This window comes from Marmota marmota, unplaced genomic scaffold, assembly GCF_001458135.2.
Source record: "Marmota marmota marmota unplaced genomic scaffold, marMar, whole genome shotgun sequence".
Taxonomy (NCBI): domain Eukaryota; kingdom Metazoa; phylum Chordata; class Mammalia; order Rodentia; family Sciuridae; genus Marmota; species Marmota marmota.
Genome location: NW_026000261.1, coordinates 9967210 through 9984127, shown reverse-complemented (window position 1 = coordinate 9984127; position 16918 = coordinate 9967210). Strand labels below are relative to the sequence as shown.

Sequence of the window (16918 nt, the reverse complement as noted above, 5' to 3'; positions counted from 1 at the left end):
AATAATCTCATATGCAGCAAAACTAGCTTTAAAAATGAATTCAAAAGGACTGGGGTTGTGGATCAGTGGTAGAGTGCTTGCCTAGCACTTGTGAGGCAGTGGGTTTGATCCTCGGCACTATATAAAAATAAATAAATAAAACAAAGGTATTGTGTCAATCTACAACTAAAAAAATATTTTCAAAAATAATGCAAAATACAACATTCCAAGATTAATCAATAACAAGAGAATTTGGGCTGGGGTTTGGCTCAGCAGTAGAGCGCTTGCCTAGCTTGTGCGAGGTCCTGGGTTCTATCCTCAGCACCACATACAAACAAGTAAACAAAATAAAAATATTATGTCCAACTACAACTAAAAAATAAATATTTAAAAAAATAATAGAATTTTTTGCATGGAAATTAAGAAATGCTAATTGAGATTGTTAGCACGAAAGCAAGTGAAAACATGAATACACATGAAAAAACATAATTATATAAGATAATATAAAGATATATTTATTTTTTTGTCTTTCCTGATTTAAACAGCAAAAGTACTGTAAAATTTTATATTAAAATGTGGTTTTGCCCAATGATATAGAAATAGAATATTTTTGACAAAAATCAGAAATGGATGGGAGCAATATTGTATCAGAGTAAGGAAACGGCACCAGATGGTAACTCAAATATACCAGAACAAACTAAAAAAATATATATTTGCTTTCATTTCTTTTCAACTTCCATAAAGATATAAAATGACTAATAGTAATAATTATAACAATATATTGTCGGGCTTATATATGTAATAGGTGCATAATAATAGTACAAAAATGAACATGGGACAGAGCTATATTGGACTAACAATTCTATATATCATTGGGATTAAGAAAAATATATCTAGATCATAAGATGTGTTTCATAATGCCTAGAGCAACCACTATGAAAGTAAATAAAAATATAATGAAAAATATTATAAAAGGAATTTACATGTTACACAGAAAATATTTACTTAATTCAAAAGAAAGCAGTAAGGAGGAGTACACAACAAAAAGCAAAATGGCAGACATATATTCAGCTTTCTTTCTATGTGCATATGTACACTTGGGCTCATGTTTTTTGCCTCTCTCATTTTTGCTTCTAGGGAAAAAGGAGGAGGATGAAAGTAGAAAAAAATAGAGTCCTAAATTGAAAAACTAAACTTTTTTTTTGTGTGTGTGTGATGCTGGATATTGAACCCAAGGCCTTGTTCATCCGAGGCAAGCACTCTATCAACTGAGTAAAATAGCCCAAGCCCCTGAAAAACTAAACTTCCATATGCCCATTTTTTTTTCTTTTTTGGGAGGGTGGGGGAGGGTACCAGAGATTGAACTCAGGGGTGCTCAACCACTGAGCTACACCCCCAGCCCTATTTTGCATTTTATTTAGGCAGGGTCTCTCTGAGTTGCTTAGCACCTTGCGATTGCTGAGGCTGGCTTTGAACTCACAATCCTCCTGTCTCAGTCTCCTGAGCTGTTGGGATTATAGGCCTATGGCACTGTGCCTGGGTATATGCCCATTTTCAATGGGGAGGTATACATTTTAGCCTGTATTTTCCAGTGACCAGGTAGTATGCTGCAGCAGAAAAACAAGTTAGAAAAGATCATGAGCAAATTATTTAATCTTTGTAAACTCTAATTTCCCCAAATGCATGTATTGTCCACTTGACAATTTGCATAGGCAATATTACTGGGTAGTATCCTGATTTAGCTCCCCTTACCCTGACTGCTGGCTCCTGAACACCCTAATGTGAGGGGTCTTGTGGATTGACCAAATGGTCTCACTTATGATAGCCCAGCTGCTCAGCTAAGGCCCAGGATAGCACTATGCTAAAAGCCAGACTGTATGCACCAATGACCTGACCAGAAATATGAGGCTTGAGGTGATTGTGTTCCTCCACTGAGGATTTCACCTCACGTTATGGTAGCCAGCTAGTTGGAAGCACACCTCACAGCCTTAAGCACCAGTAACAGTAATATAGGCCCCCTAGGTTGGAAGGAAGTGGTGATGAAGGTTGCACGGGGCAAGCACCCAGGCAGAGGGAAGTTTGCATGTTCTATATAGCCAGGAGAAAGGGAGAATTGAATTGGTTGGCTATCTCCCATTAGAAGAATGTGCTTTTATCTGAAAATGAGCTGTTATGAAACAGAAACTGCAGGACATTTTCTGTTTCAAAAATACAGCCCACTTTCCCTGAGCATGAAAACAACTAAACCGGGGGAGGGCAACTTGGTATTGCTGGTTGCTGCCTGTCTATAGGACTTTTACTTTCACATCTGACTTCTCTAGATTTAACCCCAATTGCATGGAAATTGGGTTTTTGCCAGAGCTGATTGGAAGCCTGGTCCATAAGGGGAAAAGAATCAATAAGTTGGCAAGAGAGGTGCGAGAGGAAGAGTAACTTTAATTATGCACAGTCTCGAGTATTAAAAGTTGAGTGGATCTGTGAACGGAGGTCTAGCGTTCAAAGAAGCCAGGACTGGACAGGCGCGGGTCTGACCTGCTTGCCACGTACCAAGCACCAAGCGCTGACTTCCTCCAGGTCCCTGTCTCCGTCTCTCTCGCTTGCTGGCTCACTTTCTGTGGATAATGCAGAGCGAAGGAACAGCCTGGGGAGAACAGCTGGAGAAAGCTTAGATAAAGACAAATTAATAGAAGCCTAGTGTAGCAGCAAATGCTGGCACACAGGGCTCAGCTGACCCGTTAAATGAGCAATCCTATTAAGTGTGTTAATCAGCGCGGCGCCCGAGAGCCCAGGGGAATGCTCCAGGAGATACCTGGGGCGGAAACAGGACTCTTCATTGTTGCGATCTAGATTCTGCAGATTCCGGAGTCTTTGTCTCTCCCCCGGCCCAGTACCGCTTAAAGAGAGTTTGGGGCTGTGTGACATCTGAAAGCAGGTGGTCAGGAGCATGGCTGGAGAGACTCAAGCACTGGGAAGAGTGATCTTGGTCTTGAATCTACCTGTGAGCCCACTTCCAGCTCCTTACCTGTCTACTCTTATGACTGGTGGGACCCCAGAACCCTGAGACTCATGAATCTTTTACGTGGAGAGGAGTTCTTTCCGACAATGGTAACCTCACTTCATAAATTAAAAAAATAGGTGGCCAGCACCTTTAAAATAGTAAGTTCTGGGCTGTGGGAAACTAAGCAGGGGAATACCTAACTAAACTGGGTACCTGTTCGGTGACTGGAACTGAGGACCAGGAAAGCCGAAAAACTTTGCTTTGGTGACTTTCCACACCTGCACTCATTTGAATGCTTGCACCAACCATGCATGCCGGTCTACACTGGTACGGACGCTAGACGGCGCTGCTGGGACACGCTTCCCTTCTCCCATGAAAGGTAAGAGAAGCATGTTTTTAAACCAGGGGATGGAGGATCCGGGGTTGGCAGCTTTTCCCACTCTCCTCACTCTGCCTCCCCTCCTAGCGCTCCCCAATCCAAAGGGGTGTGGAAGAGGGGGAGGAGGAGGAGGAGCAGTAGCGGTAGCAACAGAAGCAGCCCTTTTCCATGACGCGCCAGAGCGGTTCTAATTCCTACCTCCTCCGGGTTGCAACCAGTCAGCCAGGAGGCACCAAACTGTTAGCGACGAAGACGCAGAGCTTGGTGACTTTCACTACCCTCCCACCCACTACTCCAGGCATATTTCGGAGGCGGCAGCAGAGGTGGCAGGATGTGAGACCAGCCTGGAGTTCACTTCCCTGGGCGCCGCTCCCTCTTCAGAGCCAGGGCGTGTGGGCTTTTGCGCACTGGCTGAAGGGTTCCCCTGAAAAACTGGAGCAGCATAGGAGCGAGAGGGATCAGCAGAGTTCACACCTGCCGCCTGCGTTACAGTCAGGGTGAGTTGGTGGGTTTGCTCCCTTCTGGAGCGTGCCTGCTTCCCGAGGGGTACAAGGGCCACAGGCTGAGGCGCCCGCGTCCTGGCGTGCTCCGCCTGGCCTAGGCAAGGTGCGGCTGAAAGAAGGCTGCTCCTGAGCAAAGTCGCTCAGGAGGAGGAGGCTGGGAGGCAGGCGTCTTAAGAGTCTAGTCACTTAGCCAGGAGGCTGCACCTAACTAAAGGGCTGAATGATTTAGGAACCCTCCTTAACCTCTCCCTCTCCAGCTCCTCAAAAAGTCCACAAAGCTCCGCTGAACTCTAGAAGTCATCCCGGAGCAGAGAGAAGTTTCCTGGCGTCCTGTTTTGCTAGGACTGGGAGTGAAGAAAACGGGCGGGGCTGTTCTGTCCGCTACTTGGGGAGACGTAGTCTTCCCCACACCTCTTCCAGCAGCTCTTGTCTTTGGGTAGCCTCTCTGACTGCCCGGGAAGTCTGAGCCCGCCTATTCAGAAGCCGGCTCGCCATCTCCTCCTGGAAATGGAACTACCCGCCTGAGACCTGCTGTACATTGCTGGTTGATTTGCAAGACTCAGGTAACCCTGCTCACAGAACCAGAGAGTTGGCCCCCAAGGTGGGGCGGGGGGAGTGCGCTTTAAGCTCTCAGGTGGCAGCAGGGAACAGACTGGCCACGGCCAAGGGAGGCTTTAGTCCTCCTGCACTGGAAACTTGCCATTTTTCTTTCTTTATCTTCAGTCCTCTCAGAAAGTTTAGAGACCAGAGCTTCCAAGACCAGTGTGACTCTTCACCTAGTAGGAGCATACGCGGCTGTTCAGGTAATTGCCGGTGTGTTCCATTTCCGAGGCGGTGTCTTTGTGGTCTCTGTGGCTGGCGCACTGGCTTTGTAGCCTCTGAGGGAATTTCCTACTGGGCGCTTCTGATTTCCCCACCTTTCTGCCAGAGGACTGGAGAGCAACCCTCTTGGGGATGGGGTTTAAAGGCAGTTCCTGGGTAGAGCAGCAAGGGGTTCCCCAGCATGCGCTCCCGCTCCTGGGGATTCCCACCGAGCACAAGACTGGAAAGTGCTGCAACCTGAAGCCATCTCTGTCTTTCTGTCCTGAGATCCCGAAGGGATGGCCCCGTGCGGACCCTTGAAACAACCCTCTCCTTATCTCAAAAAAATCCTGCCACCCCTTGAGCGGGTTTGCTAGGTTGAGAGAATCTTTCCTCACCATCGCTCAGGGGTGAGGACCGACCCAGGATGAGTTAGTTGTGCGTCAGAATTCTTGTGAAGGAAGCCCGGAAAGGTATCATAGGGACAGTCACCCGCGTGTGACTGTCCTTGCTTGGGCTCTGTGAATAGAGCAACCAGGAGATCTGTCACTATCACATTTAAGAAAAAGGCTTTGGCAATGACATCCGGAGAAAAAAGTGTATGCTATAACAATTCTTTGTTCTAGGGTTTTACCTAGTTACTGTAGACACCCCCACCCCATCTCTGGGACCCAGGGACTTAGGGAGAAACATTAGTAAATATGTATTTAAGGATTCTCATACCCCAGCAAAAGTTGCTGCTAGATTGAAGTACTGGAAAAGTACTTCTCTGCTGAAAGCTACTTTGGAACCAATCATGGGTGTTTTTTTTTTTCTTCATTGTTGTTTGGAATTAATGGGGAAGCTGCACCTGTCCATCATCCATATGTTAAATCTCAGCTTGTGTAGACTTCCAGGAAGAAATGCTTTTTTCCGTCCTCGGGAACCAGGTTGTAGATTATTAAACAGGCAGTGCAGCCGGACAAACTCAAAGGAAAGGAGGGAGATAGGAAATGACATTTTCTTCAGGGCTTGCAAGTAAGTTGGGCACATCATACAGCTCAAGAAGACTACCTCAGTTACGTCCTTTCCCTAGGAAGGAAGGAGTTAAGTGTCCAGAACAGGTGTTGGGGATTGGGGACCATTTAACTACTGACATTAAAATCCTCCAACCCATCGCAGTAGTACCAGCTGTTCCTTAGGATTTGAGGGCAGTATTGTCCACACAATGCTGCGCCACTGGGCTCTTTGCCTACAGGCTCTCCGATACTTCTGCTTCCACCTTGGGGCTCAGAACACTTTCTTAGTGCTCCCTGCTTCCCCATATAAGAATTGGACAATTTATACAAGGACCTAGGGAAAGTGGAATACTCGGGAATCTCTGAGCCTAGGCATCAATGGAAACTCCTACCTTTGCCCCTTCCATCCTTTTCTACTTCTCTCCTCCGCTGAGTAACCTCTGCTATAGGGCCACTACTGTCGCACCGCGCAGCGGCTGGACCCGATGCAGGATGCAGTGGCTTCAGCTCTGTGCCATTTGCTCAGTTTCATTCTAACTCTCCCATTTGCCGGCGGCTCCCGGCTAAACAGGCCGGCAATTACCCGCGGTGGAATCAGATGATTTAAATAGAAAGCATTTAAACGTGGGTAAAAGGCTGCAGCATCAAAGGCTTCTGCCTCACCAACTCAGAAGGAGGGGCAAGTGGCAACCGGAGCTGCCTTGGTGACAGCCAGCCAAGGCTCCTTCTGCCCTTAGGCCCAGACCAAGCTGTCAGAGCAGTAGGGTTGAAATTTAAACCGAGCTTTGTAGTGTAGTTGTCCTTTCTGATTTCTGTGTTGTCTTAACTCAGGTTGAACAATGGACTGTTTTCAGTTTCTGCAGAGCTCATACCATTTAGAACCATTTTGTTCAGAGGCAAAAAGTGCTGATCAGGTGTTGGGGGGTTATTGAGGTGCCCCTGAACCTGGCTTTTACAGGTAAAATCAAGTCTGAGTCTTGTTTTACCCATTACTTTGCTGAGACAATTTCTTAAATGAATAGAACCTTCTAGTTTGCCAATAACCAGCAATAGAGTTCATTCACACATATGCTTCTTACTAGGGGGGACTAATGGTGTGACTACATGGGAATAGCCCAGTTTACCCACCTGGAACATTGTCTTCATAGATGCAAACTGACTGATGTTTTACTCTATGAAAACATACTTAAAGAACCTGACCGTATAAAAAAGATGAAATTTAAAGTAACAATTCCAGTTTCATTTAAATCAATCAACTTCACATTATTAAAATATGTTGGCTTGTGTAATTCAGTGAAGTGGTTCAGTCAATGAAAAATATTTACTATTGGAAAGGGAGAATTGGGAAAGTGAAATGAGTCACAGTATGGTTGAAGTGATCTTATACTTTGGTAAAAACAAAATTGTGTGTTCACATCTGTTCTTAAAGGAAGTCATCACTGTGTTCATGGTGATAGCCTGAGTAGCTTCTGTGATAGATTATACTTTAAAGGGGGAAATATATTTTCTCCCTTATATTTGGTTATTTGTGTCACTGTGGTAGTAATGATCACAACAGGGACCATTAGCAGAAGAATGCACACACTTCCTTCTTCATTTGAGAAATAGCCATAAGCTGTTTGTTTGGTGAAAATGCACTATAATCAAATGGAAAAAAAAATCCCAATTTTGAGCTCTTCAGAAATAAGACATAAAATAAAACTCACCACCTAACTTCAAAGTATGGGCTAATAGGCCTTTTCAGGGTAGATATCTAACTGTAGTAAGCCGCTTACACCCTTTGATCCTTGAGCCTAGGTTAGGAAGCCATGACCAGAGCCAACTTGATTGAGAAAGATAAATGTTGAATGTACAATATGTGCTTTATTTTTTTCTGAGATAGGAATTGAAAGTAAGACTATTATTATGTTGAGACTGAGCTGTCAGTGCCAAGGAATTTGCCAAATTAAAGTATATCTGTCCAAGGTAAGGCTTGATGCAATGTTGTGCTGCATGATTCCTTCTGGCCAGTTACCAGTACTGGGATGGACTGGTTTGCTTTGAACTAGCTCAGATCGGAGATACTCCAGGGAGTTCATTGTAAGCCAGTTTCTTCTGGGCTTCCTCTTCCACATACATGGCTCCAGATCTTTGGTTAAATGGTTTAAAAATGGTATTCCCCGTGCTAAGGAGCCTGACTTTGGCCTTCTTGCTTGACTTTTTTCCCCTTGAAGCTCACATCTTCATATTGCTGTACCTGGGCTTCTCTCCTGAGCTCCAAGATGCTTTTTACCTGATTTGCTTTATTCCTCTATCTGGGTGTCCTATTCACATGTACGATATAGTCATCCCTTGGTATTTGCATGGGATTTGTTCCAAAGTCCCTCAGATATCAAAGTCTGTTGATGCTCAAGTTCCTTTTATAGAACTGTGTAGTATTTGTATATAACAGACACACATCTTTCCATATTCTGTAAAATGATCTCTAGTTGTCATACCTAATGCAATATGAAGGCTAAATAAGTATTATATTGTATTATTTAGGGAATAATGGCAAAAGTCTGTACATGTTTAATACATATATATTTTTTCTGAATATTTTCAATCTTTGGTTGAGTCTGCAGATGTAGAACATATTGATATGGAGGGCCACCTAAATTCAGGCACTAATTTGACATTTTCTCAAGCAAACTTTTATTTTTGTCTTCTTCTTTTAATGATCCTCTCTGTTCTTAGGACTTCTGATCTCATTAATCTGTGATTCCTCCTACTTGCCTTAACCATTTTTGCCTCATGAATACTGTTTTCTTTTTTTTTAATAAAATGCCCTGTATTCTGTCCATGAATTTTTTTTTTCATTCTTATGTCAGCATTCAAAGTCAGGTTCTCTGAATTCTTGGCCTGGTCTGCTATAAAAGCTTCCTGTTATCTGTTTGATATGCCAATATATCTTGCATATTTTGACTAATCTTCCAAAAATCCTAATTTGGTTCTTAAAAATATTGGATACCTAAATGTTGGATACCTAGGTGGTGCAGATTCTTACTGTATTTGAATAATTTATAACTATTCAAATTGCCTAATACATTAAATATGTTGCCTAAGAACTCTGGACCATTGCAGATATGTACTAGCATGACCAAGGATTTGATGGGTGCCCAAATATCAGATTTGGGAGATCAGACTACATGATATTTCTTACTACTAACCCAGAAAATCTATATCATTCTTTTAACATATAGGAAACCAAATAGTATGTTGTTTCCCATCAGTTTGCCCTCAGAGATTCCACATTTTAAAATTATTATGACTATGTTTTAGAGTCTTCTCTTACAGTCAGTTATTATACTCAGATAGGTACTTCTGTTCTGGTTTACGTGGGTGTGTGTCCATATACATCACTTTACTTAAGTATGAAAATTTTAAATTATTTTTATACATTGACAGACCTTTATTTTGTTCATTTATTTATATGCAGTGCTGAGAATTGAACCCAGTCCCTCACACATTCTAGGCAAGCACCCTACCACTGAGCCATAACCCCAGCTGTGGTTATGAAATTTTCAACAATGTGTTAAGCTTGCTTTATACTTTGTTAAATGCATATCCTTTTTCCTTATCTTGCTTAATGTTTACAATAATATTGTGAGATGGGTGATATTGCCAAGTTGTAAAACTTTATTTTATAGAGACCACAGTCTATTATTCCTCTGGGGTCTTGAGGTCAGATGTCACTGTCTAAAGTAACTTTTTTTTTAAAGAGAGAGAGAATTTTTTAATATTTATTTTTCAGTTTTTCGGTGGATACAACATCATTATTTTATTTTATTGTTATGTGGTGCTGAGGATCGAACCCAGAGCCCCGTGCATGCCAAGCGAGCTCGCTACCGCTTGAGCCACATCCCCAGCCCCGGTGTCTAAAGTAACTTTATTCTCCTCTTGCTAGCTATAAAGGTAAGTTCAGATTCTTTGGTCAGAAATCTAAGGTCCTTTCACATTTAGCCTCAGTCTATTTAGCAAGCCTTGCTTTCCTGTTCATATGATCTAGCTAGAACAGATCACTTATTAACATCACACATGACCCTTGTTATCTGTCCTTCATGCCTTATGTCATTTATTCTGGAATATCCTCCTCTTTTTCTTCCTATCTCTACTTCGATGCCTATTGAAAATGAACCATATTCAGGAAGCAGATTGTCACCTCTTCCGTGCAGCCCTCCCTAATTTCTCATGCCCCATAGGTAAAAAAATTGCTCCTTTCTTGGAATTCTTCTTGCCACTTTGTTGATTCCTTTTTTTTTTTTTTTTTTTACTGTTTACCTTGTTCTGCAACCATTATTGTTATTTGTATATCACTTTATCTCCTCTACTAAATTTTAAGCTTCTTGAAGGCTGTCTTACCTCTTTTATTTTGTAGAGTGACAAGCATACAGTGGGCACACATTAAATAAGTAACTGAGTTGTATTTGAAATCTCAGATTTAACCTTAATGTTTTAATGAAGTTCTCTTAACCTAAATGATAGTTTCAGATTAAATAGGAAATTGCCAATTATTTTACCTGCCAGCAATCCTATGAAATAGTAAAATAAGGCAGTGATTAAAAAAAAAATAGCAATGTTTTAGAAGGGCTTTATCCAAACATGGGGCTATATAAATATAATTGATTACAATTAAATAAAATTAAAAATTGAGTTTCTCAGTCACACTAGCCACATTTTAAGTGCTTAACAGGTTTATGTGGCTAATGATTGCCATTTTGGAAATTGAAGCTATAGAGCAGTCCCATCACTAAAGGAAGTTCTATTGGACAGCATTAGTATACAACAATATTTCCTAACATTTATTTCTACCAGGAATATCTTTTGTGGGTTCATATAGTCATTCAAAACTCCAAGTACTGGGCTGGGGTTCTGGCTCAGTGGTAGAGTGCTTGCTTAACAAGTGTGAGACACTGGGTTTGATCCTCAGCACCACATAAAAAAGTAAATAAACAAAATAAAGATATTGTGTTCATCTACAACTAAAATCAGTCAATCAATAAATTCCCAGTACCATAGAACTACCACTTATCTTCCTTCTCAGAACACAAATAAGTTGGTATCATTATAGGAAACACATTTTCTCTACTTGGAGCAGGGATTAGATATTTACATCACTTCAAACACCAAAATAAATTGCAGATGAAATTATTAAGAAGACAAATTGTAACTTATCCCACTGCAAAAAATTTTCACTGAATTATAATGATTAAAATCTTGTGTTATGTGTGCAAACAGATTAATACAGCAGAAAAGTGTCCAAAGAAATAAACTCAAGTATACTATGGATTTTAAGAAATGATAAAGAGGCATCTCAAATTCATTGTTTGGAGGGGGAAGATGGATTTTTCAACAAAAGTGGCTAGGACAACAGGACTAGTCACTGAGGGAAATTTAAATAAGGCTACATGTAGACTCATTGTTAAAACCAAAGTTAAATGCTGAGGTGGTGGTTCAGTGGTAGAGTGCTTGCCTAGCATGTGTGAGGCACTGGGTTTGATTCTCAGCACTGCATATAAATGAATAAAAATAAAGATCCAGTGACAACTAAAAATATATTAAAAAAACAAAATTAATTTCAGCCAAATCAATATTTAAAATGTAAAACGCATTGAAATGGCTGGGGATGTGACTCAGTAGTAGAGTGCTTTGTTGGCATGCCTGAGGCCCTGAGTTTGATCCCCCGCACCACACATACATACATACATGGACACACACACACACACACAAGCATTGAACAAATAAAACTGTAATGATACTCAAAATATGTTACATAATTTTAAAGCATTTTAAATTTTATAATATTTTAATCTTGAGATGGAAAAGAATTTTGTAATTTATTTTTATGAAAACTGAAGTCTTAAAGGAAGAGATATATACATTTAACCTTCCAAAATGTCTGTGTGGCAAAAAAATATATGCCATAATCAAGGTTAAAAAACAATCAACTAGCCAGGTGTGGTGGTGCACACCTGTAATCCCAGCAGCTAGGGAGGCTGAGGCAGAATGATTGTGAGTTCAAAGCCAGCCTTAACAACTTAGTGAGGCCCTGAGCAACTTAGCAAGACCCTGTCTCAAAATAAAAAATAAAAAAGGGCTAGGGATATGGCTCAATGGTTATGTGCCCCTGAGTCTAATCCCCGGTACCAAAAACAAAAAGAAAAAAAAACTATCACCTAGGAAATATGTCTGTGATTTATAACAATGAGTTGATACTCTTTTTATAACAATGGGATTGAATCCAGGGGTGTTTAACCACTGAGCCACATCCCCAGCCATTTTTATATTTTATTTAGAGACAAGGCCTCACTAAGTGGCTTAAGGCCTCGCTGTGGTACGGCTGGCTTCGAACTCGTGATCCTCCTGTCTCAGCCTCCTGAGTTGCTAGGACTACAGGCGTGCATCACCATGCCTGGCTTAGATACTCTTTGGTATAAAAAGAGTATCTACACCTCAATTAAAATCTGAATATCCTAATATAAAAATGGGGAAAATTCATGAATAGAATATTCACAAAAGAATGAATATCAAACTCACTTTGCAAATAAAAACTAATAATTTTCACGTATCAGATTTAAAAGGTTTAAAAGATCAACAAAAACCCAGTGTTGGAAAGGTCATGGGGATATGAATAATTTAATGCTCCATTTAACCTGATCCATTTTAAGAGGTTAGGTTGACAATCTGTATAAAAATGTAAAATACCTTCTGTGATCTCACAGTTTCACTCAGAAGTTATCCTAAGATGAATGCAAGTGCTAAAAGATGTAGAGATAGGGACATTTATTAATATTTTGCTTATAGTGGCAAATCTTTGAAAACAACCTAAATGGCTGTTATAGGGGATTGAGTAGATCAATTGGGATATACCAGTTTAGTCAACTACTTAGTACACATTAAAGATACAATAGAATTACATTTATTGATATGGAAATATATCTATAAATATAATTTAATGGATAAGGTAGATTACAAAGCAATTTGATTTCTGTACTTGTCTATGTATTTATGTCCCCCCCCCCAAAACCTACAAAATATATAGAAAAAATTCACCAAAATGTTAATTATAGGTGAAGTGATTTGGGATTTTCTTTTAAAAGTTTTGTTTGTGCTTTTAATTATTGTTTGTATTTACAGTGACGAAAATAAAAGCACATGATATAATGCATGTAAAATGCTTATTTCAATATGAAATATTCATGCATGATGGTAGTTATTATTATGCTTATATAATTTACAAGATAGTCAAAATTAAATGCACACTTCAGAAGAATTCAAGGGTTGGATTGAACTCATGGGATCATGCATGCTAAGCAAGTGTTTTACCACTGAGATACATCCCCTGTCAGGTACTATTTTTAAATTACCCTTTTCAGAAGAGGAAACTGAGACACAGAGAAGTTCAGTAATTTGTATAAAGTCATAGAGCTATTAAAATGGTGGTTCTAGGGTAAAAACCAAACCAGTCTTTGGAAACCATGCATTTAAACATGACACCAGATGGGTGTGGTGGCACATGCCTGTAATACCAACAACCTGGAGGATTGAGACAGGAGGATTGCAATTTCAAAGGCAGCCTCAGCAACTTAGTGAGGCCCTGTCTTAAAATTTAAAAAGGGATGGGGATGTGGGGATGTGGGGATGTAGATTAGCCCCTGAGTTCAATCTCCAGTACCAAACAACAACAACAACAATAAACCAAAGAACAAAAAAACAAAGACACAAAACTATACGTACACATATTTCGTGCTACAAGTGGTAACAGGTCATTATTAATTCATGCCTGTTGCTTTCAAATTTTCTATGATTAGGATATGTTATTTCTATAGTCAGAAAACACATGATATTAAAGATTGAATTAACGATTCAGAATGAGCCACAGCAACCTTAATCAACTCTTTGTTTTTTTTCCTTTTCAAAAAGTATACTAAGGTATTTTTTTAAAAAAATTTTAATATTTATTTTTTAGTATTTGGCAGACACAACATCTTTGTCTGTATGTGGTGCTGAGGATCGAACCCATGCTGCACGCATGCCAGGCAAGCGCGCTACCGCTTGAGCCACATCCCCAGCCCCAAATACTAAGGTATTTGTATGATGGTGCATACTAATCAAAAAGCTCAATTATTATTTGAAGTTGGTAACTGCAGTCTGTTCACTTAAAGGTAACTGCATTTTATGTCCAAAAGGGTTAATGGGGAACGGCCCTGAAATTGCATTGGAACCTAAAATGTACAATTATTTCCAAGTTGAGTCTAGTTGCTGGTTTGTGATATTGCTTCAGTTTTTTGGGGGGTGGGGTACCAGGGATTGAATTTAGGGGCACTCGATCACTGAGCTATATCCCCAGCCCTATTTTGTATTTTATTTAGAGACAGAGTATCACTGAGTTGCTTAATGCCTTGCTTTTGCTGAGGCTGGTTTTGAACTTGCTATCCTCTTGCCTCAGCCTCCAAGCTGTTGGGATTACAGGCATGTGCCACCATGCCCAGCTGCTTCATTTCTTATCCAACCTAAACATAGTAGTATGCTTCTCTTGCTAATATCTAATTCTAGACTCATTATCTTATCTTTAAACATGTCCAGAAAATCTTCATTCTAGGATCAATCTAATGACCACGTTCTCTGGTTCAACAACTATGGCTGAACTACTCTAGCGAAGATTACACCTGTGTCAGGACCAGTGCCTTGTCAATAACCTCATCTGGGGCCTTAAGAGTTGTTAAGGCTTTTTACATATACTTATTCAGCTTTCTCTCCCAACTGTTTCCCATAGTAGCTATCTGAACCATTTACCACACATCTCATGCTACATTTTTTCATTCAAGCAGATACCCTTGCCCTTTACTTCACTGTCATATTTGACTTTTTAACTGTATTCATTCTTTCCTCTTTCTCTCTTACTTCTACTCAGGTCCTTCCCTTCTCTGAACTCACCAATTCCCCAGTGTTTTGTTCTAAGAGAATAATTTCACTGGGACCAATGTTCAGGAATTCCATGTCAGAAGATTAATATTTCAGAGAGATTAATATTTCACAGTAAGAAGGATTCCCCCCCACACACGATTTTTTAACAAGGAGAGGGAGGGGGAAGGGAGGTATGTATGTATTATAGTTTTGCTGGAAGGAGTTGAGAGAGCTTTCATATGACTTCTGTTTTCTCTGTGAAGTAATGGACAGTGACATTTGTTGAGAGTGAATTGGGAAGTAGTTGGGAAGGAAATTTGAAGTAGCGAATTGGAGCACTGGAGCTTGGAGGAAAGACAGAAGGATATTCAGTTAACATTGAGGATTCAGATGAAGATGGAGATCATGGACTAATAAGTGTAGTTTTTTCAAGTTGGGCTCAAGTTTGAGAATGGAAGCAGCTGACAGTTGAGTTGACCCAGGGCTGTTTTGCCAGGATTCAGTGGAAGGATGGTTAAACAAGAAGTTGAAGATAGTTCAAGTCATAGAAGTGATGAGTCATGAATTAAAATTGCATAGGAAAGTAAGCATCAGGAACTGACAGATAAAATAAAACAGGATTGTAAAATGGGAAGAAAACATAGGTCTGTGTGAAGAGAATACAAGAACAGGAGATTGAGGTAGACTAATAGTAGTGTGGGCTCACAAAAGAAGTAGGGCATCTGAGGGATTGTAGCATAAACAAAGAAGGCTTCTGTGTGGAACAGCAACCTAGGAAATGTCGGACAGTTGACTGTCTATTAAAACATAAGCCAAGAAATCTATTAAGAATGATGGGGTGTGCTAGGGTTGTGGCTCAGTGGTAGAGCACTTGCTTAGCATGTGCGAGGCACTGGGTTCAATTCTCAGCACCACATAAAAATAAATAAATAAAATAAAGGTATTGTGTCTAACTAGAACTAAAAAATAAATTAAAAAAAACAATGATTGGAATAGTTTTCTCACTGGCATAGAAAGCAGGAATAAGGGCTGTAGTTGTGGCTCAGTGGTAGTACAGTTGCCTGGCATGTGTGAGGAACTGGATTCGATTCTCAGCACCACATATAAATAAATAAAATAAATGTCTATCAACAACTAAAAAGATCTTTAAAAAATAAAATAATTTAAAAAAGAAAGTAGGAATAAATATAGAAAAGAGAGAGTTAGAAAGGACTCTGTGGTGTTGAATTAGAAATATATTAGAGTACTAGAATATCTATAAACATGTCTTTTGTGTATATAAAGTGGTGTATAGTTTACACAAGGATAGAAAAAAGTGTATAAGGATTGATTCTAAACTGATGCATATTGGGAGAAAAACCGGAAGAATAAGGATAATTGTTTTTTCTTCATTTATTTATGTTTTTGTTTGATTAATTACAATGAAACACTGATTTTGTAATTAAAAAAACCAAAAAAGAAAAAAAAAAGCAATTTAAAAGGCTCCCTTGCTTTTTCTCTACTCCACAGAAAGAGTTTGTACTGAGTTTGTCTTTTTAATACACACAACAACTTTCATTTAGAAAAATTTACACTACCTTTTAGCCATGGATGTAGCTCACCTACTTTATGATTTCCTCTGATAGCAAAGTTGGCAAAAAGTGTTTTCTAAAAGAAAAAAGACCTGGCTCCTTTAAATAGATCACAGTGGGTGTGCAGAGTGGTTTCAGGACCTTGGATAGGAAATGTCACTACACAGCTTCTTTAGTCACCAAAAGCCCTTGGTTGAAAACTGTTTTTCAGTTAAGAGCTTTTTCAACATTTGGGTCAGGAACCACAGAGATCTCCCTCCTGGGTCTGGTATTCTTTTCTTGGGCCTTCTATTTGTTACTTTTTACTTTTATCAAACACTGCCCAAAAAGGAGACCCTTAGTCACTTAGTTCACGTAGGACCAAGCTTAAAACAAATCAGTATTTTATTGAGCACCTATGGTGTGTCAGACACTGACATTTATGGAGTATGTGAGGGAGGAAATATTCACAGGGAAAAGAAGGGGATGTGATCAAGGATGGTACCCAAGGAAATGGAAAGTGCTATTTTAGGATTCCTAACCTCAGCTTCCTGCTACTCTCTACCATGCTCTGTAACCTTGAGACAGGAAGTAGATTAGTGGTTACCTTTGGCTGGGCTTGGTTCATGATGTCAGGTAAATGGAGTGTGAGTGCTAATTGGTATTGGGTTTATTTGAGGGATGAAAAAATCTCTAAAATAGATCGTGTTGATGGTTGTATAACTCTGTGTGTGTGTGTGTATATATATATATATATATATATATATATATATATATATATATAT

General features: G+C 39.9%; 1 protein-coding gene across 2 annotated transcripts in view; it reads left to right on the top strand.

Moving 5' to 3' along the window:
- The first annotated feature begins 3396 nt into the window (after nt 1–3396).
- LOC107152458 (X-linked interleukin-1 receptor accessory protein-like 2) overlaps nt 3397–16918 on the top strand; it is a 635481-nt gene continuing 621959 nt past the window's right edge. The window contains exons 1-2 of one of the 2 annotated variants that reach the window (XM_048796876.1): nt 3397–3853; nt 4117–4422. The gene's annotated coding sequence lies outside the window, so the exon portion shown is untranslated. The remainder of the gene's footprint in view (nt 3854–4116; nt 4423–16918) is intronic. The other variant, XM_048796877.1, reaches the window with a different exon arrangement.